The 24939-nt window shown below is 52.7% G+C and overlaps 1 protein-coding gene across 4 annotated transcripts in view; it reads left to right on the forward strand.

Moving 5' to 3' along the window:
* Positions 1-24939, forward strand: part of LOC139235158 (uncharacterized) — a 76098-nt gene that overhangs the window by 28057 nt on the left and 23102 nt on the right. The gene's annotated exons all lie outside the window — the stretch shown is intronic.

The following is a 24939-nucleotide window of genomic DNA, read 5'->3' on the forward strand; positions in this document are numbered from 1 at the left end:
ACCACGACCTTCTCCAGGGCGATTCAGGATGGGCAATAAATGTCGGCCTTGCCAGTGACGCCCGCATCCCAGGACCCAATTTAAAAATGCAGTGACTGAGGGGAGTGGGTTTGGATGATTGTGAGTTATATGAAGACTGGTATCTGACATTTGCCTCAGGTATCTGCCTTCTGGGCTCCATTCTACACAGACTGTTCATCCTAATAACTGCTGAAATCATGTCTCCCTTTCTCTCATATATATATATATATATATCTGTCTCTCTCTCTCTCTGTATCTGTCTCTCTCTCTCTTACTCCTGTGTTCCCTCTCTCTCTCTTTCTCTCTGTGTCCCTGCCTGTATTTCTCTCTCTCTGTCTGTCTCTCTTTCTCTGTGTCCCTGTCTCTATCACTATGTCTCTTTCTCTCTGTGTCCCTGCCTGTAGTTCTCTCTTTCTCTCTGTGTCCCTGTCTCCCATCTTTCAGGAGGGTGGGAACATTACAGGTTCTCAACAATTCAGGGAAATTAAATCCCTCCCTCTGTCTTAGTCAGGCGCAAATATATCGGCCCGAGTGTCCCAAAGCAGGCGTGTCATCAGTCTGTGCACGCAGAGCCATCACTGTCAGTCACTGGCTTTGCCCGGTCGGTGCTGTCACAACACAAGTTGCTGTCTCTTGTATTCGCTGTGTAAAATCATTGGGGCAAACACGGGACTATATAATATGCTGCTTCACTAATCTTCTCTCTCTGTCCCTCTGTCTGTCTCTCTCTTTCTCTGTGTCCCTGTCTCTATAACTATGTCTCTTTCTCTCTGTGTCCCTGCCTGTAGCTCTCTCTGTCCCTCTCTCTGTCTGTCTCTCTTTCTGTCTCTCTTTCTCTGTGTCACTATCTCTATAATCATGCTTTCTCTCTGCCTCTCGCGGACTCCCTGTAATTACCAACACACTCCCGGAACCTTTGAAAATACTGACATATTCCCAGGGACCCCTTGTAAATTACGACACATTCCTGGGACCCCCTGTAAATACGGACAGACTACTGGGGACCCCCTGTAAATACTGACACACTCCCAGGGACCCCCTGTAAATACTGACACACTCCCAGGGACCCCCTGTAAATACTGACACACTCCCGGAGACCCCCTGTAAATAGTGACACACTCCTGGGGACTCCCTGTAAGTACTGACACACTCCCGGGGACTCCCTGTAAGTACTGACACACTCCCGGGGACCCCCTGTAAGTACTGACACACTCCCGGGGACCCCCTGTAAGTACTGACACACTCCCGGGGACCCCCTGTAAATACTGACACACTCTCTCAGGGACCCCCTGTAAATACTGACACACTCCTGGGGACCCCCTGTAAATACTGACACACTCCCGGGGACCCCCTGTAAATACTGACACACTCCCGGGGAACCCCTGTAAATACTGACACATAACTATGGACCCTCTGTAAATATTGGCACAGTCCCGGGGACCTCCGTGTAAATACTGACAAAATCCAGGAATCCCTGTAAATACCAACACACTCCCCGGGGACACCCTGTAAATACTGACACACTCCCGGGAACTCCCTGTAAACACTGACACACTCCCGAGGACCCCCTATAAATACTGACACACTCCCGGGGACCCCCTGTAAATACTGACACACTCCCGGGGACCCCCTATAAACACTGACACACTCCCAGGGACCCCCTGTAAACACTGACACACTCCCGAGGACCCCCTATAAACACTGACACACTCCCAGGGACCCCCTGTAAACACTGACACACTCCCGGGGACCCCCTGTAAATACCGACACACTCCCGGGGGCCCCCTGTAAATACTGACACCCTCTCCCAGGGACTCCCTGTAAATACTGACACACTCCTGAGGACCCCCTGTAAACACTGACACACTACTGGATGTTGTAAGGCTGTCTTGCTCTTTTCGCTTCGTTGCTTTAAACGTCCAATTACACACACACTCAGTTGTAGTAAAGGCAGGATCAGGTCTTTTATTTGGACATTCATACTAAACAAACCCAGTATGGAAGTTACTGACATACTTCACAAAGGCAGCTCTCTAGCTTGCTCGTTTTGTGGCTGCTTGTGACACACCTTCCAAGATTCCAGTGTGTGAACAGTCCGTGTGTGTGTGTGTGTGACAAAAGCCAGTTCCATACCTAAAAAGCCTTTGAACCCTTATTTGTTTGCACAGTACATTTACACAATTAACATGCAGATAATGTGGAATCAAAAATGGCATTGTCCTGAAATCACGGCTAACTGCTTTCTGAATCGTTTAACATACAGACAATGGAATCAAATGATTATTCGCATAGTAACAAGGTACATCATCATCGTAGGCAGTCCCTCGAATCGAGGATGACTTGCTTCCACGTCAAAAAGTTCACAGGTGTTTCAATAATGGACCTAAAATTCCAGGTCCGACTAAATCCTGAAGGATGGAAGATGCCTGTGTGTGGATTGTTTAACGTGGGGTGACCGTTGCACACCAGCCACCACACGGGTTTGACAGAGCGAGGTCTTGGCCTAGTGGCAAGGATCAACCAAGACGACTGGAGACCAGCTCTGCTGCACGGACCTAGTGCGCTCACATATCGCAGTGTGGGCTGGCCCATGCTGCCTCTGGGCCCTCGCCTCCCCTGGGCCCCAACCTCATGCCTCTCCTGGGCTCCAATCACGTCCTCTACAGTCTCTCGCCGCTCCTTCGCCCCGACCTCGCCGCTCCTGCTGTACCTGACTACGCTCCAATCACCGACCTGGACCTTAGTGACGTCCCTTTTCACTGCCGTCGCTCTCCTGCTCCAGCACGCGCTGCTCCCTGGAGTGGTATACTGCTAGGCTGCTACCCCTGCTCCGATGGTGCTCGCAGGCCGGGGGCGCACAGACTGCTGGGCCAGGCCGCCACACTGCTCCTTGTGCTCCCCGGCCTGCCCCGATGGTGCTCGCAGGCCGGAGGCGCACAGACTGCTGGGCCAGGCCGCCACACTGCTCCTTGTGCTCCCCGGCCTGCTCCAGTGGTGTTCGCAGGCCGGGGGCACACAGACTCAACAAGGTACATTCAAATACAGACAATGTCATGAATTACTATACACAACTCACATGATCAGCGGAGGAGTTTCTTTGATTCTATGCATAGATTATTATTCGCATAGTAACAAGTTACACTCAAAAACTCAACATTTCATTGGCTAAAAGGCATCATATCGTCTAGCAGCCTCTTTCGATCCAAGCATCCTGTTTTTAATCCAAACTTCAGTCTTCCACTTTTAACCCTTTTGATTTCTCCAGACTGCGCCGAAGCAAAGAGTTTCAGAAATGTCGGCTTGCCCTCCCTCACTGCCCCACTTCTTCTCTTTGCCTCTCTGCAGGTCCTATCTGGGTAACACTTTCCAAAGTTGTGTGAATGTTCTTACTTTACGCAGTGTGATGGTTAATGTCCACAATTGCTTGATTCAAACTCTGTAGCTGTTGAAATCCTGTCTCCATTTCTGCATTTCCTTCTTCCGAATAGCAGCACGATTAGGGTCAAAGTAGGGTTGCTGCAGACTCGGATTCTCAGGATACCATTTTAAAGTCCGGTGGTCTGTGATCACCATATCCATTTTCACTTAAAAGTCAACTTTCAATTTTTGATGTTTCCGACTGAATTCCGTGCTGTTTCCATTCAGAAATGTAAACTCCCAATCGGTGTCTTCGACCAAGTCTGTTGCCCTCGGCAAGGTTTTTCACAATTGTCTCTGCTTTATGGGAGAAGTGTAACAACATAGAGTAAAGGATGATAGAAATGCTGAATAGTCAGTCGAGAGACCCAGTCCTTCTCTCAGTTCACCCTTCGGAACTGCTATCATTTCCTCTCTCAACATTTGCAACGCTCCAACTTCTCTTTCACATCCTTTAAGATCATGTTTATAACTCCCACATTTGAGCGTTTCACTGAACATCTCATCAGTTCTGAGACAGCCCATTCCTGCAGAAACTTTAAATGTTTCTGAACAAGCTTCTCCCACTGCTTCCATCTCTGACTTCAGTAACTGCTCCTCGTGTATCTGGGGTGTTGGGGAACTGTCTCTGAAGGGGGGAATCCCCTTCCTCCAGGAGCCCCTTCATTGGTCCAGCAGACCCTGTGTCCATTACCCACTGCCCGTCCACACAAGCCTCGATAAGGGTATGGCCAGCCCTATCCTGAAGTAAGGGTCTGAAAGAAACGACGTGTGTGGTTGAGGCACAGCATCCCGATCGCAATTCCCCCTCACCTGCAGAATCTACCCCCGACCTCAGCAACTGAACCCAGGTATCATTCCTGTCTGTGACTCCAGCTTCTCGTTCCTCATTCTTCAACTTTTCTTTTAACTTTTCTAATTCTTTAGTCAGTCTATTTCAGTCCTCTACCAACTGACGGGTCGGGATCCAGGCACCATCTGGTCCTGCTCCTTTTACGCGACTCCTCGCGGGATTCATCCACTCCGGCCCTTCTGCCTTCCATCGCTGTAACCCCGGTCTCACTTCCATGACTGAAATTCCTGCAGCTCTCTGACACAAGCTTTCTACCCTCGCCAACCATTTATCGAAACCATCGTCGCCGCCCCAGGCAACTACTTCCAGAACTACTGAAAGGGTTAGGAGAGTCAAAATGGTCTCGATGTGTATCATCCCCGTAATGACTGATATCAATCCAATTACTTCCCAAACTTTTACATAACTGGAATATATGTTCCCCCGCTTCCCTGGGTCCTTCCCCTGGTAATAATGCAAGCCGCTTTCTTAACTGTGGCCCTGAGTGAGCACCAAAGATTGCAGCTATGATTTGACCAAGCAGAGCCCTGGAAGTTGTTTCAAAACCTACTACCTTTTCCCAGTGATTCCTTAAAGCTCGCAGAATCGTGTGATCCCTCTGTTTCTCTGATATGTTCCCTGACTGCCACCATCCCAGAATATTACACCACCATTAGGCAAACTTATTAAGATCCTGAACTGGTGCAGATCCCACATCACCAAGGATAGCTCTCATGTCCTGTAACTTTATCTCTCCTCACTCATACTAGGAATCCCCAAAACCACTTAAGAACATAAGAACATAAGAAATAGGAAGAGGAGTAGGCCATACGGCCTCTTGAGCCTGCTCCGCTATTTAATACGATCATGGCTGATCTGATCATGGACTCAGCTCCACTTCCCCACCCGCTCCCCATAACCCCTTATCGTTTAAGAAACTGTCCATTTCTGTCTTAAATATATTCAATGTCCCGGCCTCCACAGCTCTCTGAGGCAGAGAATTCCACAGATTTACAACCCTCTGAGAGAAGAAATTTCTCCTCATCTCAGTTTTAAATGGGCAGCCCCTTATTCTAAGATCATGCCCTCTAGTTCTAGTCTCCCCCATCAGTGGAAACATCCTCTCTGCATCCACCTCGTAATCGTATACGTTTCGATAAGATCACCTCTCATTCTTCTGAATTCCAATGCATAGAGGCCCAACCTACACAACATTTCCTCATAAATCAACCCCCTCATCCCCGGAATCAACCGAGTGAACCTTCTCTGAACTGTCTCCAAAGCAAGTATATCCTTTCGTAAATATGGAAGTCAAAACTGCTCACAGTATTCCCGGTGTGGCCCCACCAATACACTGTAGAACTGTAGCAATACTTCCCTGCTTTTAAACTCCATCCCCTTTGCAATAAAAGCCAAGATACTATTGGCTTTCCTGATCACTTGCTATACCTGCATACGAACCTTTTGTGTTTCATAGAAACATAGAAAATAGGTGCAGGAGTAGGCCAGTTGGCCCTTCGAGCCTGCACCACCATTCAATAAGATCATGGCTGATCATTCACCTCAGTACCCCTTTCCAGCTTTCTCTCCATACTCCTTGATCCCTTTAGCAGTAAGAACCATATCTAACTCCCTCTTGAATATATCCAATGAACTGGCATCAACAACTCTCTGCGGTAGGGAATTCCACAGGTTAACAACTCTCTGAATGAAGAAGTTTCTCCTCATCTCAGTCCTACATGGCTTACCCCTTATCCTTAGACTATGTCCCCTGGTTCTGGACTTTCCCAACATTGGGAACTTTCTTCCTGCATCTAACCTGTCCAGTCCTGTCAGAATTTTATATGTTTCTATGAGATCTCCCCTCATCCTTCTAAACTCCAGTGAATACAGGCCCAGTCGATCCAATCTCTCCTCATATGTCAGTCCTGCCATCCCGAGAATCAGTCTGGTGCACTCCCTCAATAGCAAGAACGTCCTTCCTCAGATTAGGAGAACAAAACTAACACAATATTCCAGGTGAGGCCTCACTAAGGCCCTGTACAACTGCAGTAAGACCTCCCTGCTCCTATACTCAAATCCCCTAGCTATGAAGGCCAAAATACCATTTGCCTTCTTCACCGCCTGCTGTACCTGCATGCCAACTTTCAATGACTGATGTACCATGACATCCAGGTCGTTTTGCATCTCCCCTTTTCCTAATATGCCGCCATTCAGATAATATTCTGCCTTCGTGTTTTTGCCCCCAAAGTGGATAACCTCACATTTATCCACATTATACTGCATCTGGCATGCATTTGCCCACTCACCTAACCTGTCCAAGTCACCCTGCAACCTCTTAGCATCCTCCTCACAGCTCACACCGCCACCCAGCTTAGTGTCATCTTAAAACTTGGAGATATTACACTCAATTCCTTCATCTAAATCATTAATGTATATTGTAAATAACTGGGGTCCCAGCACTGAGCCCTGCGGCACCCCACTAGTCACTGCCTGCCATTCTGAAAAGGACCTGTTTATCCCAACTCTCTGCTTCCTGTCTGCCAACCAGTTCTCTATCCACGTCAGTACATTACCCCCAATACCTTGCGCTTTAATTTTGCACACCAATCTCTTGTGTGGGACCTTGTCAAAAGCCTTCTGAAAGTCCAAATATACCACATCCACTGATTCTCCCTTGTCCACTCTACCAGTTACATCCTCAAAAAATTCCAGAAGATTTGTCAAGCATGATTTCACTTTCATAAATCCATGCTGACTTGGACCGATCCTGTCACTGCTTTCCAAATGCGCTGCTATTTCATCCTTAATAATTGATTCCAACATTTTCCCCACTATTGATGTCAGGCTAACCGGTCTATAATTACCCGTTTTCTCTCTCCCTCCTTTCTTAAAAAGTGGTGTTACATTAACTAGTCTCCAGTCCATATATTCAGATCCAGATTCGATAGACTGTTGGAAAATGATCACCAATGCATCCACTATTTCTAGGGCTACTTCCTTAAGTACTCTGGGATGCAGATTATCAGGCCCCAGGAATTTATTGGCCTTCAATCCCATCAATTTCCCTAACACAATTTCCCATCTAATAAGGATTTCCTTCAGTTCCTCCTTCTCACTAGACCCACGGTCCCCTAGTTTTCCAGAAGGTTATTTGTGTCTTCCTTCGTGAAGACAGAACCAAAGTATTTGTTTAACTGGTCCGCCATTTCTTTGCTCCCCATTATAAATTCACCTGAATCTGACTGCAAGGGACCTACGTTTGTCTTCACTCATCTTTTTCTCATGCACAAGTACCCCCAGGTCCTGTTGTACTGCGGCACTTTGCAATCTTTCTCCATTTAAATAATAACTTGCTCTTTGATTTTTTTTCTGCCAAAGTGCATGACCTCACACTTTCCAACATTATACTCCATCTGCCAAACTTTTGCCCACTCACTTAGCCTGCCTATGTCCTATTGAAAATTTTGTGTGTCCTCCTCACACATTGCTTTTCCTCCCATCTTTGTATCATCAGAAAACCTGGCTACGTTACACTCAGTCCATTCTTCCAAGTCGTTAATATAGATTGTAAATAGTTGGAGTCCCAGCACTGATCCCTGCGGCACATCACTAGTTACTGATTGCCAACCAGAGAATGAACCATTTATCCCGACTCTCTGTTCTGTTAGTTAGCCAATCCTCTATCCATGCTAATATATTACCCCCAACCCCGTGAACTTTTATCTTGTGCAGTAACCTTTTATGTGGCACCTTGTTGGGCCTATACTCTTTGGAGTTTAGAAGAATGAGAGGTGATCTTATTGAAACGTATAAGATAATGAGGGGGCTCGGCAGGGTAGATGCTGAGGGGATGTTTCACCTCGTTGGGGAATGTAGTACTAGGGGGCTTTGTTTCAGAATAAGGGCTCGCCCATTTAAGATGGCGATGAGGAGGAATTTATTCTCTCAGCGGGTCGTGAATCACTGGAACTCTCTGCCGCAGACTGATTATTGCACTATCGAGGAGTTAAGGGTTATGGGGATGGCGCGGAGAAAAGTGGACTTGAGGCCCAGATCCGATCAGTCACGATCTTATTGAATGGCAGAGCAGGCTTGAGGGGCCAAATGGGCTACTCCTGTTCCTATTTCTTATGTTCTTAAGGGGCATAACCTCAAAAATTAGAGCTAGGCCGATCAGGGGGTGATGTCAGTCAAAACTTCTTCACACAAAGGGTAGTTGAAATCTGGGACTCTCTCCCCACAGAAACCTGTTGGGGCTGGGGGTTCATTGCAAATTTCAATACTGAGAATTTTGTTGGGTGAGTGTATCAAGGGATATGGGACCAAGGCAGGTAGACGGAGTTAAGGTACAGACCAGCCATGATCTCATTGAGTGGGGGAACACGCTCGAGAGGCTAAACCGCCTACTCCCGTCCCTATGTCTCAGTGTCAGCCATTTTGAGTGAGATGGATTAGCCAAGGTGAGCACAATACAATGGGGAGGGGCACACTGAGTGCTGGGATGGACAGACCCCTCCCACCGGTTACACTGCGGGGGGGGCACTGGGTGCTGGGGATGGACAGACCCCTCCCACTGGTTACACTGGGGGGGGCACATTGGGTGCTGGGATGGACAGACCACACCCACCGGTTACACTGCGGTGGGGGCACTGGGTGCTGGGGATGGACAGACCCCTCCCACTGGTTACACTGGGGGGGGGCACACTGGGTGCTGGGGATGGACAGACCCCTCCCACCGGTTACACTGGGTGGGGGGCACTGGGTGCTGGGATAGACAGACCCCTCCCACTGGTTACACTGGAGGGGGGTCACTGGGTGCTGGGGATGGACAGGCCCCACCCACCGGTTACACTGGGGGGGGCGGGGGATGGACAGACCCCACACACCGGTTACACTGGGGGGGGGGGGAATAGACCCCACCCACCGGTTACACTGGGGGGGGGTGCGGGGGATGGACAGACCCCACACACCGGTTACACTGGGGGGGGGGGGGACAGACCCCACCCACCGGTTACACTGGGGGGGGGGGATGGACAGACCCCACCCACCGGTTACACTGGGGGGGTGGGGGATGGACAGACCCCACACACCGGTTACACTGGGGGGGGGGCACACTGGGTGCTGGGGATGGACAGACCCCACCCACCGGTTACTGTGACATCCCATCTGATCGCAGCCTCCGTCCACCAATCACTGGACAGCGAGCGTTCCTTACCGGGGGAAAAACACTGGCTTTTCCTGATCAGCTGATCCCGCCATTCCTCCCAGATCAATAAGCTTCTTGACACGTGCAGGTTAAGTGTTGGTTGATTTATTGAGCAGCACAGATCATGCAGTAACACTTAAACACACACTAAACAGATGGGGCTTACAGACACAGCCGATGGGCGGGGGCTGAAAGGGGCTTCCAGTTCTGGGCTCAGTATTCTGGCCCCGCAAACCCTTACAGTACAATGCCCCACTCCCGTGCCCCACTTCATTGCTCCTTTCTAAGCTCCAGGTTCCCCCTTGTCCAAATATCCATCAACGGAAGCTACAACTGTCCTGACCATGTCTGGCTCATGTCTGCAGCTTTCCACCGTCACACCACAGAACGGGGAACAACCACTGGGTCATTTCCACAACACGTCTGTTCACTGACGTGGGTCAAGATGCAAACCTTTGGCTTTCCACTTCCTCAGGAATAAATCTCCGTGTCAGGAGAATCTCACTGGACCCGCCCGTTACCAGTAACTTCGATTAATAAAGCTGGCTCTCTTACCTATTTTACACTGAGCTCATGAGCTCGGTATAACTTAATTCTTCCCTCATCTTATCAAAACGTTTAGCTTTTGTCTCATATAATTGCTGTTCTACCAAAGAAAATTTTTATGATAAGTCTATAATTAATTCTGTAAGCACCACAACCAACTACTTGCCCCCACTCTAGAGAAATCCCAATGATAAACATAAGAACATAAGAACATAAGAATTAGGCACAGGAGTAGGCCATCTAGCCCCTCGAACCTGCTCCGCCATTCAATAAGATCATGGCTGATCTGGCCGTGGACTCAGCTCCACTTACCCGCCCTCTCCCCATAACCCTTAATTCCCTTATTGGTTAAAAATCTATCTATCTGCGACTTGAATACATTCAATGAGCTAGCCTCAACTGCTTCCGTGGGCAGAGAATTCCACAGATTCACAACCCTCTGGGAGAAGAAATTCCTTCTCAACTCGGTTTTAAATTGGCTCCCCCGTATTTTGAGGCTGTGCCCCCTAGTTCTAATCTCTCCGACCAGTGGAAACAACCTCTCTGCCTCTATCTTGTCTATCCCTTTCATTATTTTAAATGTTTCTATAAGATCACCCCCTCATCCTTCTGAACTCCAACGAGTAAAGACCTAGTGTACTCAATCTATCATCATAAGGTAATCCCCTCATCTCCGGAATCAGCCGAGTGAATCGTCTCTGTACCTCCTCCAAAGCTAGTATATCCTTCCTTAAGTAAGGTGACCAAAACTGCACGCAGTACTCCAGGTGCGGCCTCACCAATACCCTGTACAGTTGCCGCAGGACCTCCCTGCTTTTGTACTCCATCCCTTTCGCAATGAAGGCCAACATTCCATTCGCCTTCCTGATTACCTGCTGCACCTGCAAACTAACTTTTTGGGATTCATGCACAAGGACCCCTAGGTCCCTCTGCACCGCAGCATGTTGTAATTTCTCCCCGTTCAAATAATATTCCCTTTTACTGTTTTTTTTCCCAAGGTGTATGACCTCACACTTTCCGACATTGTATTCCATCTGCCAAACCTTAGCCCATTCGTTGAACCTATCTAAATCTCTGTGTCCTCTACACAACCTGCTTTCCCACTAATCTTTGTGTCATCTGCAAATTTTGTTACACTACACTCTGTTGCCTCTTCCAGGTCATCTATGTATATTGTAAACAGTTGTGGTCCCAGCACCGATCCCTGTGGCACACCACTAACCACCGATTTCCAACCCGAAAACGACTCATTTATCCTGACTCTCTGCTTTCTGTTCGCCAGCCAATTCTCTATCCATGCTAATACATTTCCTCTGACTCAGCGTACCTTTATCTTCTGTAGTAACCTTTTGTGTGGCACCTTATCGAATGCCTTTTGGAAATCTAAATACACCACATCCATCGGTACACCTTTATCCACCATGCTCGTTATATCCTCAAAGAATTCCAGTAAATTAGTTAAACATGATTTCCCCTTCATGAATCCATGTTGCATCTGCTTAATTGCACTATTCCTATCTAGATGTCCCGCTATTTCTTCCTTAATGATAGTTTCAAGCATTTTCCCCACTACAGATGTTAAACTAACCGGCCTATAGTTACCTGCCTTTTGTCTGCCCCCTTTTTTTAAACAGAGGCATTACATTAGCTGCTTTCCAATCCGCTGGTACCTCCCCAGAGTCCAGAGAATTTTGGTAGATTATAACGAATGCATCTGCTATAACTTCCGCCATCTCTTTTAATACCCTGGGATGCATTTCATCAGGACCTGGGGACTTGTCTACCTTGAGTCCCATTAGCCTGTCCAGCACCACCCGCCTAGTGATAGTGATAGTGAGGGAGAGAGGGAGAGCTCACCTCTGTCTGTAGGGTCCCAGTGAGGGAGAGAGGGAGAGCTCACCTCTCTCTGTAGGGTCCCAGTGAGGGAGAGAGATAGAGCTCACCTCTGTCTATAGGGTTCCAGTGAGGGAGAGTGATAGAGCTCACCCCTGTCTGTAGGGTCCCAGTGAGGGAGAGATAGAGCTCACCTCAGTCTGTAGGGTCCAGTGAGGGAGAGAGGGAGAGCTCACCTCTGTCGGCACCCATTGAGGGAGAGATAGAGCTCACCTCTGTCTGTAGGGTCCCAATGAGGGGGAGATAGAGCTCACCTCTGTCTGCAGGGTCCCAGGGAGAGAGAGAGACAGAGCCCACCTCTGTGTGTAGGGTCCCAGTGAGGGAGAGAGATAGAGCTCACCTCTGTCTGTAGGGTCCCAGTGAGAGACAGAGGCAGAGCTCACCTCTGTCTGTAGGGTCCCAGTGAGGGAGAAAGGGAGAGCTCACCTCTGTCTGTAGGGTTCAGGAAGAGAGACAGACAGAGCTCACCTCTGTGTGTAGGATCCCAGTGAGCGAGAGAGGGAGAGCTCGCCTCTGTCTGTAGGGTCCCAGTGAGGGAGAGAAGGAGAGCTCGCCTCTGTCTGTAGGGTCCCAGTGAGGGAGAGAGTGAGAGCTCACCTCTGTCTGTAGGGATCCAGTGAGGGAGAGAGATAGAGCTCACCTCTGTCTGTCGAGACCCAGTGAGGAAGAGAGATAGAGCTCACCTCTGTCTGTAGGGACCCAGTAAGGGAGAGAGGGAGAGCTCACCTCTGTCTGTGGGGACCCAGTGAGGGAGAGAGATAGAGCTCACCTCTGTCTGTAGGGACCTAGTGAGGGAGAGAGTGAGAGCTCACCTCTGTCTGTAGGGATCCAGTGAGGGAGAGAGTGAGAGCTCACCTCTGTCTGTAGGGACCCAGTGAGGTAGAGAGGGAGAGCTGACCTCTGTCTGTAGGGTCCCAGTGAGGGAGAGAGATAGAGCTCACCTTTGTCTGTCGGGTCCCAGTGAGGGAGAGATAGAGCTCACCTCTGTCTGTAGGGTCCAAGTGAGGGAGAAAGGGAGAGCTCACCTCTGTCTGTAGGGTCCCAGTGAGAGACAGAGGCAGAGCTCATCTCTGTCTGTAGGGTCCCAGTGAGGGAGAGAGGGAGAGCTCGCCTCTGTCTGTAGGGTCCCAGTGAGGGAGAGGAGAGCTCACCTCTGTCTGTAGGGTCCCAGTGAGGGAGAGAGAGAGAGGTCACCTCTATCTGTAGAGTCCAAATGAGGGAGCGAGGGAGAGCTCACCTCTGTCTGTAGGATCCCAGTGAGGAAGAGAGGGAGAACTGAGCTCTGTCTGTAGGGTCCCAGCGAGGGAGAAAGGGAGCGCTCACCTCTGTGTGTAGGGTCCCAGTGAGGGAGAGAGGGAGAGCTCACCTCTGTCTGTAGCATCCCAGTGAGGGAGTGAGATAGAGCTCGCCTCTGTCTGTAGCGTCCCATGAGGGAGAAAGGGAGAGCTCACCTCTGTCTGTAGGGTCCCAGTGAGGGAGAGAGATAGAGCTCACCTCTAACTGTAGGGTCTCAGTGAGGGATAGAGGGAGAGCTCACCTCTGTCTGGAGATACCCAGTGAGGGAGAGAGGGAGAGCGCACCTCTAACTGTAGGGTCCCAGTGAGGGAGAGCTCCCCTCTGTCTGTAGCGTCCCAGTGAGGGAGAGAGGGAGAGCGCAGCTCTGTCTGTAGGGTTCCAGTGAGGGAGAAAGGGAGAGCTCACCTCTGTCTGTAGGGTCCCAGTGAGGGAGAGAAATAGAGCTCACCTCTGTCTGCAGGGACCAGTGAGGAGGCGAGGGAGAGCTCACCTCTGTCTGTAGGGTCCCAGTGAGGGAGAAAGGGAGAGCTCACCTCCGTCTTAAGAGTCCCAGTAAGGGAGAGTGGGAGAGCTCACCTCTGTTTCGAGGGACCCAGATAGGGAGAGAGGGAGAGCTGACCTCTGTCTGTAGGGTCCCAGTGAGGGAGAGAGATAGAGCTCACCTTTGTCGGGTCCCAGTGAGGGAGAGATAGAGCTCACCTCTGTCTGTAGGGTCCCAGTGAGGGAGAAAGGGAGAGCTCACCTCTGTCTGTAGGGTCCCAGTGAGAGACAGAGGCAGAGCTCATCTCTGTCTGTAGGGTCCCAGTGAGGGAGAGAGGGAGAGCTGACCTCTGTCTGTAGGGTCCCAGTGAGGGAGAAAGGGAGAGCTCACCTCCATCTTAAGAGTCCCAGTGAGGGAGAGAGGTAGAGCTCACCTCTGTTTCTAGGGACCCAGATAGGGAGAGAGGGAGAGCTGACCTCAGTCTGTAGGGTCCCAGTGAGGGAGAGAGATAGAGCTCACCTTTGTCTGTCGGGTCCCAGTGAGGGAGAGATAGAGCTCACCTCTGTCTGTAGGGTCCCCGTGAGGGAGAGAAGGAGAGCTCACCTCTGTTTGTAGGGTCCCAGTGAGGGAGAGAGAGAGAGAGGTCACGTCTGTTTGTAGGGTCCCAGTAAGAGACAGAGGCAGAGCTCATCTCTGTCTGTAGGGTCCCAGTGAGGGAGAGAGGGAGAGCTCGCCTCTGTCTGTAGGGTCCCAGTGAGGGTTAGAAGGAGAGCTCACCTATGTCTTTAGGCTCCCAGTGAGGGAGAGAGAGAGAGGTCACCTCTGTCTGTAGAGTCCAAGTGAGGGAGCGAGGGAGAGCTCACCTCTGTCTGTAGGATCCCAGTGAGGAAGAGAGGGAGAACTGACCTCTGTCTGTAGGGTCCCAGTGAGGGAGAGAGATAGAGCTCACCTCTGTCTGTCGGGTCCCAGTGAGGGAGAGATAGAGCTCACCTCTGTCTGTAGGGTCCTAGTGAGGGAGAAAGGGAGAGCACACCTCTGTCTGTAGGGTCCCAGGGAGAAAGAGAGACAGAACTCACCACTGTGTGTAGGGTCCCAGTGAGGGAGAGAGGGAGAGCTCACCTCTGTCTGTAGGGATCCAGTGAGGGAGAGAGATAGAGCTCACCTCTGTCTGTAGGGACCCAGTGAGCGAGAGAGGGAGAGCTCACCTCTGTCTGAAGGTTCCCAGTGAGGGAGAGCTCCCCTCTGTCTGTAGTGTCCCAGTGAGGGAGAGAGGGAGAGCGCACCTCTGTCAGTAGGGTCCCAATGAGGGAGAAAGGGAGAGCTCACCTCTGTCTGTAGGGTCCCAGTGAGGGAGAGAGAGAGAGCTCACCTCTGTCTGTAGGGACCCAGTGAGGGAGAGAGGGAGAGCTCACCTCTGTCTGTAGGGTCCCAGTGAGGGAGAAAGGGAGAACTCACCTCTGTCTGTAGGGTCCCAGTGAGGGAGAGAGATAGAGCTCACCTCTGTCTGTAGGGTCCCAGTGAGGGAGAGACATCGAGCTCACCTCCGTCTTAAGAGTCCCAGTGAGGGAGAGAGGGAGAGCTCATCTCTGTCTCTAGGGACCCAGTGAGGGAGAGAGTGAGAGCTCACCTCTGTCTGTAGGGTCCCAGTGAGGGAGAGAGATGGAGCTCACCTCTGTCTGTAGGGTCCCAGTGAGGGAGAGATAGAGCTCACCTCTGTCTGTAGGGTCCCAGTGAGGGAGAAAGGGAGAGCACACCTCTGTCTGTAGGGTCCCAGTGAGGGAGAGAAGGAGAGCTCGCCTCTGTCTGTAGGGTCCCAGTGAGGGAGAGAGAGAGAGGTCACCTTTGTCTGTAGAGTCCAAGTGAGGGAGCGAGGGAGAGCTCACCTCTGAATGTAGGATCCCAGTGAGGAAGAGAGGGAGAGCTCACCGCTGTCTGTAGGGACCCATAAGAACATAAGAACATAAGAATTAGGAACAGGAGTAGGCTGATCTGGCCGTGGACTCAGCTCCACTTACCTGCCCGCTCCCCATAACCCTTAATTCCCTTATTGGTTAAAAATCTATCTATCTGTGATTTGAATACATTCAATGAGCTAGCCTGAGCTGCTTCCTTGGGCAGAGAATTCCACAGATTCACAACGCTCTGTGAGAAGCAAATCCTTATTAACTCGGTTTTAAATTGGCTCCCCCATATTTTGAGGCAGTGCCCCCTAGTTCTAGTTTCCCCGACTAGTGGAAACAACCTCTCTGTCTCTATCTTGTCTATCCCTTTCATTATTTTAAATGTTTCTATAAGATCACCCCTCATTCTTCTGAACTTCAACGAGTGAAGACCCAGTCTACTCAATCTATGATCATAAGGTAACCCCCTCATCTCCGGAATCAGCCCAGTGTATCGTATCTGTACCACCTTCAAAGCCAGTATATCCTTCCTTAAGTGAGGGAGAGAGATAGAGCTCACCACCGTCTACAGGGTCCCAGTGAGGGAGAGAGGGAGAGCTCACCTCTGTCTGTAGGGTCCCAATGAGGGAGAGAGGGAGAGCTCACCTCCGTCTGCAGTGACCCAGTGAGGGAGAGAGGGAGAGCTCACCTCTGTAGGATCCCAGTGAGGGAGGGAGATAGAGGTCATCTCTGTCTGTAGGGTCCCAGTGAGGGAGAGACATAGAGCTCACCTCAGTCTTAAGAGTCCCAGTGAGGGAGAGAGGGAGATCTCACCTCTGTCTCTAGGGACCCAGTGAGGGAGAGAGGGAGAGCTGACCTCTGTCTGTAGGGTCCCAGTGAGGGAGAGATAGAGCTCACCTCTGTCTGTAGGGTCCCAGTGAGGGAGAAAGGGAGAGAACACCTCTATCTGTAGGGTCTAAGTGAGGGAGCGAGGGAGAGCTCACCTCTGTCTTTATGATCCCAGTGAGGAAGAGAGGGAGAACTGACCTCTGTCTGTAGGGTCCCAGTGAGGGAGAAAGATAGAGCTCACCTCTGTCTGTAGGGTCCCAGTGAGGGAGAGAGATAGAGCTCACCTCTGTCTGTAGAGTCCAAGTGAGGGAGCGAGTGAGAGCTCACCTCTGTCTGTAGGATCCCAGTGAGGAAGAGAGGGAGAGCTCACCTCTGTCTGTAGGGACGCAGTGAGGGAGAGATTGAGAGCTCACCTCTATCTGCAGGGATCCAGTGAGGGAGAGAGATCGAGCTCACCTCTGTCTGTCGGGACCCAGTGAGGGAGAGAGGGAGAGCTCACCTCTGTCTGTAGGGATCCAGTGAGGGAGAGAGATAGAGCTCACCTCTGTCTGTAGGAACCCAGTGAGGGAGAGAGGGAGAGCTCACCTCTGTCTGTAGGATCCCAGTGAGGGAGAGAGATAGAGCTCACCTCTGTCTGTAGGGTCCCAGTGAGGGAGAAAGGGAGGGCTCACCTCTGTCTGTAGGGTCGCAGCGAGAGACAGAGGCAGAGCTCATCTCTGTCTATAGGGTCCCAGTGAGGGAGAAAGGGAGAGCTCGCCTCTGTCTGTAGGGTCCCAGTGAGGGAGAGAAGGAGAGCTCACATCTGTCTGTAGGGACCCAGTGGGGGACAGAGTGAGACCTCACCTCTGTCTGCAGGGATCCAGTGAGGGAGAGAGATCGAGCTCACCTCTGTCTGTCGGGACCCAGTGAGGGAGAGAGGGAGAGCTCACCTCTGTCTGTAGGGATCCTGTGAGGGAGAGAGATAGAGCTCACCTCTGTCTGCAGGGACCCAGTGAGGGAGAGAGATAGAGCTCACCTCTGGCTGTAGGGTCCCAGTGAGGGAGAGAGATAGAGCTCACCTCTGGCTGTAGGGTCCCAGTGAGGGAGAGAGAGAGAGCTCACCTCCGTGTTAAGAGTCCCAGTGAGGGAGAGAGGGAGTGCTCACCTCTGTCTCTAGGGACCCAGTGAGGGCAAGAGGGAGAGCTGACATTTGTCTGTCGGGTTCCAGTGAGGGAGAGATAGAGCTCACCTCTGTCTGTAGGGTCCCAGTGAGGGAGAGAGGGAGAGCTCGCCTCTGTCTGTAGGGTCCCAGTGAGGGAGAGAGAGAGAGAGAGCACGTCTGTCTGTAGAGTCCAAGTGAGGGAGCGAGGGAGAGCTCACCTCTGTCTGTAGGATCCCAGTGAGGGAGAGAGAGAGAGCTCACCTCTGGCTGTAGGGATCCAGTGAGGGAGAGAGATAGAGCTCACCTCTGTCTGTAGGGACCCAGTGAGGGAGAGAGGGAGAGCTCAGCTCTGTCTGTAGGGTCCCAGTGAGGGAGAGCTCCCCTCTGTCTGTAAGGTCCCAGTGAGGGAGAGAGGGAGAGCGCACCTCTGTCTGTAGGGTCCCAGTGAAGGAGAAAGGGAGAGCTCACCTCTGTCTGTAGGGTCCAAGTGAGGGAGAGAGATCGAGCTCACCTCTGTCTGTCGGGACCCAGTGAGGGAGAGAGGGAGAGCTCCCCTCTGTCTGTAGGGATCCAGTGAGGGAGAGAGATAGAGCTCATCTCTGTCTTTAAGGTCCCAGTGAGGGAGAGAGATAGAGCTCACCTCTGTCTGTAGGGTCCCAGTGAGGGAGAGAGGGAGAGCTCACCTGTCTGTCGGGTCCCAGTGAGGGAGAGATAGAGCTCACCTCTGTCTGTAAGGTCCAAGAGAGGGAGAGTTGACCTCTGTCTGTAGAGACCCAGTGAAGGAGAGAGATAGAGCTCACCTCTGTCTGTAGGGTCCCAGTGAGGGATAGAGGGAGAGCTCACCTCTCTCTGTAGGGTCCCAGTGAGGGAGAGAGATAGAGCTCATCTCTGTCTTTAGGGTCCCAGTGAGGGAGAGAGATAGAGCTCACCTCTGTCTGTAGGTTCCCAGTGAGGGAGAGAGGGAGAGCTCACCTGTCTGTCGGGTCCCAGTGAGGGAGAGATAGAGCTCACCTCTGTCTGTAGGGTCCCAGTGAGGGAGAAAGGGAGAGCTCACCTCTGTCTGTAGGGTCGCAGTGAGAGACAGAGGCAGAGCGCATCTCTGTCTATAGGGTCCGAGTGAGGGAGAGAGGGAGAGCTCGTCTCTGTCTGTAGGATCCCAGTGAGGGAGAGAAGGAGAGCTCACCTCTGTCTGTAGGGTCCCAGTGAGGGAGAGAGGGAGAGCTCACCTGTCTGTCGGGTCCCAGTGAGGGAGAGATAGAGCTCACCTCTTCCTGTAGGGTCCCAGTGAGGGAGAAAGGGAGAGCTCACCTCTGTCTGTAGGGTCGCAGTGAGAGACAGAGGCAGAGCTCATATCTGTCTATAGGGTCCCAGTGAGGGAGAGAGGGAGAGCTCGCCTCTGTCTGTAGGGTCCCAGTGAGGGAGAGAAGGAGAGCTCACCTCTGTCTGTAGGGTCCCAGTGAGGGAGAGAGAGAGAGGTCATGTCTGTCTGTAGAGTCCAAGTGAGGGAGCGAGGGAGAGCTCACCTCTGTCTGTAGGATCCCAGTGAGGAAGAGAGGGAGAACTGACCTCTGTCTGTAGGGTCCCAGTGAGGGAGCGAGGAAGAGCTCACCTCTGTCTGTCGGGTCCCAGTGAGGGAGAAAGGGTGAGCACACCTCTATCTGTAGGGTCCCAGGGAGAGAGAGAGACAGAGCTCACCACTGTGTGTCGGGTCCCAGTCAGGCAGACCGGGAGAGCTCGCCTCTGTCTGCAGGGTCCCAGTGAGGGAGAGAAGGAGAGCTCACCTCTGTCTGTAGGGTCCCAGTGAGGGAGAGAGATAGAGCTCACCTCTGTCTGTAGGGTCCCAGTGAGGGAGAGAGAGAGAGGTCACCTCTGTCTGTAGAGTCCAAGTGAGGGAGCGAGGGAGAGCTCACCTCTGTCTGTAGGGTCCCAGTGAGGGAGAGAGCGAGAGCGCACCTCTGTCTATAGGGTCCCAGTGAGGGAGAAAGGGAGAGCTCACCTCTGTCTGTAGGGTCCAAGTGAGGGAGAGAGAGAGAGCTCACCTCTGTCTGTAGGGACCCAGTGAGGGAGAGAGGGAGAGCTCACCTCTGTCTGTAGGGTCCCAGTGAGGGAGAAAGGGAGATCTCACCTCTGTCTGCAGGGTCCCAGTGAGGGAGAGAGAGAGAGGTCACCTCTGTCTGTAGGGTCCCAGTGAGGGAGAGACATAGAGCTCACCTCCGTCTTAAGAGTCCCAGTGAGGGAGAGAGGGAGATCTCACCTCTGTCTCTAGAGACCCAGTGAGGGAGAGAGATGGAGCTCACATCTGTCTGTCGGGTCCCAGTGAGGGAGAGATAGAGCTCACCTCTGTCTGTAGGGTCCCAGTGAGGGAGAAAGGAAGAGAACACCTCTATCCGTAGGGTCCAAGTGAGGGAGCGAGGGAGAGCTCACCTCTGTCTTTAGGATCCCAGTGAGGAAGAGAGGGAGAACTGACCTCTGTCTGCAGGGTCCCAGCGTGGGAGAGAGATAGAGCTCACCTCTGTCGTAAGAGTACCAGTAAGGGAGAGAGGGAGAGCTCACCTCTGTCTCTAGGGACCCAGTGAGGGAGAGAGGGAGAGCTCACCTCTGTCTGTAGGGTCCCAGTGAGGGAGAGAGAGAGAGGTCACCTCTGTCTGTAGAGTCCAAGTGAGGGAGCGAGGGAGAGCTCACCTCTGTCTGTAGGATCCCAGTGAGGAAGAGAGGGAGAGCTCACCTCTGTCTGTAGGGACGCAGTGAGGGAGAGAGGGAGAGCTCACTTCTGTCCGCAGGGATCCGGTGAGAAAGAGAGATTGAGCTCACCTCTGTCTGTCGGGACCCAGTGAGGGAGAGAGGGAGAGCTCACCTCTGTCTGTAGGGATCCAGTGAGGGAGAGAGATAGAGCTCACCTCTGTCTGTAGGGACCCAGTGAGGGAGAGAGGGAGAGCTCACCTCTGTCTGTAGGGTCCCAGTGAGGGAGAAAGATAGAGCTCACCTCTGGCTGTAGGGTCCCAGTGAGGGAGAGAGATAGAGCTCACCTCCGTCTTAAGAGTCCCAGTGAGGGAGCGAGGGAGAGCTCACCTCTGTCTGTAGGATCCCAGTGAGGAAGAGAGGGAGAACTGACCTCTGTCTGTAGGGTCCCAGTGAGGGAGCGAGGGAGAGCTCACCTCTGTCTGTTGGGTCCCAGTGAGGGAGAAAGGGTGAGCACACCTCTATCTGTAGGGTCCCAGGGAGAGAGAGAGACAGAGCTCACCACTGTGTGTAGGGTCCCCGTAAGGCAGACCGGGAGAGCTCGCCTCTGTCTGTAGGGTCCCAGTGAGGGAGAGAAGGAGAGCTCACCTCTGTCTGTAGGGTCCCAGTGAGGGAGAGAGCTAGAGCTCATCTCTGTCTGTAGGGTCCCAGTGAGGGAGAGAGATAGAGCTCACCTCTGTCTGTAGGGTCCCAGTGAGGAAGAGAGGGAGAGCTCACCTGTCTGTAGGGTCCCAGTGAGGGAGAGAGATAGAGCTCACCTCTGTCTGTAGGGTCCCAGTGAGGGAGAGAAGGAGAGCTGACCTCTGTCTGTAGGGACCCAGTGATGGAGAGAGGGAGAGCTTACCTCTGTCTTTAGCTTCCCAGTGAGGGAGAGAGATAGAGCCCACCTCTGTCTGTCGGGTCCCAGTGAGGGAGAGAGGGAGAGCTCACTTCTGTCTGTAGGGTCCCAGTGAGGGAGAGAGGGAGAGCTCGCCTCTGTCTGTAGGGTCCCAGTGAGGGAGAGAAGGAGATCTCACCTCTGTCTGTAGGGTCCCAGTGAGGGAGAGAGAGAGAGGTCACCTCTGTCTGTAGGGACCCAGTGACGGAGAGAGGGACAGCTCACCTCTGTCTGTAGGGTCCCAGTGAGGGAGAAAGGGAGATCTCACCTCTTCCGCAGGGTCCCAGTGAGGGAGAGAGAGAGAGGTCACCTCTGTCTGTAGGGTCACAGTGAGGGAGGGACATAGAGCTCACCTCCGTCTTAAGAGTCCCAGTGAGGGAGAGAAGGAGATCTCACCTCTGTCTCTAGGGACCCAGTGAGGGAGAGAGATGGAGCTCATATCTGTCTGTCGGGTCCCAGTGAGGGAGAGATAGAGCTCACCTCTGTCTGTAGGGTCCCAGTGAGGGAGAAAGGGAGAGACCACCTCTATCCGTAGGGTCCAAGTGGGGGAGCGAGGGAGAGCTCACCTCTGTCTTTAGGATCCCAGTGTGGAAGAGAGGGAGAACTGACCTCTGTCTGTAGGGTCCCAGTGAGGGAGAGAGATAGAGCTCACCTCTGTCTGTAGGGACTCAGTGAGGGAGAGAGGGAGAGCTCACCTCTGTCTGTCGGGTCCCAGTGAGGGAGAGAGATAGAGCTCACCTCTGGCTGTAGGGTCCCAGTGAGGGAGAGAGATAGAGCTCACCTCCGTCTTAAGAGTCCCAGTGAGGGAGAGAGGGAGAGCTCACCTCTGTCTCTAGGGACCCAGTGAGGGCGAGAGGGAGAATTGACCTCTGTCTGTAGGGTCCCAGTGAGGGAGAGAGATAGAGCTCACCTTTGTCTGTAGGGTCCCAGTGAGGGAGAGATAGAGCTCACCTCTGTCTGTAGGGTCCCAGTGAGGAAGAAAGGGAGGTCTCACCTCTGTCTGTAGGGTCGCAGTGAGAGACAGAGGCAGAGCTCATCTCTGTCTATAGGGTCCCAGTGAGGGAGAGAAGGAGAGCTCACCTCTGTCTGTAGGGTCCCAGTGAGGGAGAGAAGGAGAGCTCACCTCTGTCTGTAGGGTCCCAGTGAGGGAGAGAAGGAGAGCTCACCTCTGTCTGTAGGGTCCCAGTGAGGGAGAGAGAGAGAGGTCACGTCTGTCTGTAGAGTCCAAGTGAGGGAGCGAGGGAGAGCTCACCTCTGTCTGTAGGATCCCAGTGACGAAGAGAGGGAGAACTGACCTCTGTCTGTAGGGACGCAGTGAGGGAGCGAGGGAGAGCTCACCTCTGTCTGTCGGGTCCCAGTGAGGGAGAAAGGGTTAGCACACCTCTATCTGTCGGGTCCCAGGGAGAGAGATAGACAGAGCTCACCACTGTGTGTCGGGTCCCAGTGAGGCAGAGCGGGAGAGCTCGCCTCTGTCTGTAGGGTCCCAGTGAGGGAGAGAGATAGAGCTCATCTCTGTCTGTAGGGTCCCAGTGAGGGAGAGAGATAGAGCTCACCTCTGTCTGTAGTGTCCCAGTGAGGGAGAGAGGGAGAGCTCACCTGTCTGTAGGGTCCCAGTGAGGGAGAGAGATAGAGCTCACCTCTTTCTGTAGTGTCCCAGTGAGGGAGAGAGGGAGAGCTGACCTCTGTCTGTAGGGACCCAGTGATGGAGAGAGGGAGAGCTCACCTCTGTCTTTAGCTTCCCAGTGAGGGAGAGAGATAGAGCCCACATCTGTCTGTCGGGTCCCAGTGAGGGAGAGAGGGAGAGCTCACTTCTGTCTGTAGGGTCCCAGTGAGGGAGAGAGGGAGAGCTCGCCTCTGTCTGTAGGGTCCCAGTGAGGGAGAGAAGGAGATCTCACCTCTGTCTGTAGGGTCCCAGTGAGGGAGAGAGAGAGAGGTCACCTCTGTCTGTAGGGACCCAGTGACGGAGAGAGGGACAGCTCACCTCTGTCTGTAGGGTCCCAGTGAGGGAGAAAGGGAGATCTCACCTCTTCTGCAGGGTCCCAGTGAGGGAGAGAGAGAGAGGTCACCTCTGTCTGTAGGGTCCCAGTGAGGGAGGGACATAGAGCTCACCTCCGTCTTAAGAGTCCCAGTGAGGGAGAGAAGGAGATCTCACCTCTGTCTCTAGGGACCCAGTGAGGGAGAGAGATGGAGCTCATATCTGTCTGTCGGGTCCCAGTGAGGGAGAGATAGAGCTCACCTCTGTCTGTAGGGTCCCAGTGAGGGAGAAAGGGAGAGACCACCTCTATCCGTAGGGTCCAAGTGGGGGAGCGAGGGAGAGCTCACCTCTGTCTTTAGGATCCCAGTGCGGAAGAGAGGGAGAACTGACCTCTGTCTGTAGGGTCCCAGTGAGGGAGAGAGATAGAGCTCACCTCTGTCTGTAGGGACCCAGTGAGGGAGAGAGGGAGAGCTCACCTCTGTCTGTCGGGTCCCAGTGAGGGAGAGAGATAGAGCTCACCTCTGGCTGTAGGGTCCCAGTGAGGGAGAGAGATAGAGCTCACCTCCGTCTTAAGAGTCCCAGTGAGGGAGAGAGGGAGAGCTCACCTCTGTCTCTAGGGACCCAGTGAGGGCGAGAGGGAGAACTGACCTCTGTCTGTAGGGTCCCAGTGAGGGAGAGAGATAGAGCTCACCTTTGTCTGTAGGGTCCCAGTGAGGGAGAGATAGAGCTCACCTCTGTCTGTAGGGTCCCAGTGAGGAAGAAAGGGAGGTCTCACCTCTGTCTGTAGGGTCGCAGTGAGAGACAGAGGCAGAGCTCATCTCTGTCTATAGGGTCCCAGTGAGGGAGAGAGGGAGAGCTCACCTCTGTCTTTAGCTTCCCAGTGAGGGAGAGAGATAGAGCCCACATCTGTCTGTCGGGTCCCAGTGAGGGAGAGAAGGAGATCTCACCTCTGTCTGTAGGGTCCCAGTGAGGGAGAGAGAGAGAGGTCACCTCTGTCTGTAGGAACCCAGTGACGGAGAGAGGGACAGCTCACCTCTGTCTGTAGGGTCCCAGTGAGGGAGAAAGGGAGATCTCACCTCTTCTGCAGGGTCCCAGTGAGGGAGAGAGAGAGAGGTCACCTCTGTCTGTAGGGTCCCAGTGAGGGAGGGACATAGAGCTCACCTCCGTCTTAAGAGTCCCAGTGAGGGAGAGAAGGAGATCTCACCTCTGTCTCTAGGGACCCAGTGAGGGAGAGAGATGGAGCTCGCCTCTGTCTGTAGGGTCCCAGTGAGGGAGAGAGATAGAGCTCATCTCTGTCTGTAGGGTCCCAGTGAGGGAGAGAGATAGAGCTCACCTCTGTCTGTAGTGTCCCAGTGAGGGAGAGAGGGAGAGCGCACCTGTCTGTAGGGTCCCAGTGAGGGAGAGAGATAGAGCTCACCTCTTTCTGTAGTGTCCCAGTGAGGGAGAGAGGGAGAGCTGACCTCTGTCTGTAGGGACCCAGTGATGGAGAGAGGGAGAGCTCACCTCTGTCTTTAGCTTCCCAGTGAGGGAGAGAGATAGAGCCCACATCTGTCTGTCGGGTCCCAGTGAGGGAGAGAGGGAGAGGTCACCTCTGTTGTAGGGTCTCAGTGAGGGATAGAGGGAGAGCTCGCCTCTGTCTGTAGGGTCCCAGTGAGGGAGAGAAGGAGATCTCACCTCTGTCTGTAGGGTCCCAGTGAGGGAGAGAGAGAGAGGTCACCTCTGTCTATAGAGTCCAAGTGAGGGAGCGAGGGAGAGCTCCACTCTGTCTGTAGGGTCCCAGTGA

The sequence above is a fragment of the Pristiophorus japonicus genome, chromosome 2 (assembly GCF_044704955.1).
Source record: "Pristiophorus japonicus isolate sPriJap1 chromosome 2, sPriJap1.hap1, whole genome shotgun sequence".
Classification (NCBI taxonomy): domain Eukaryota; kingdom Metazoa; phylum Chordata; class Chondrichthyes; family Pristiophoridae; genus Pristiophorus; species Pristiophorus japonicus.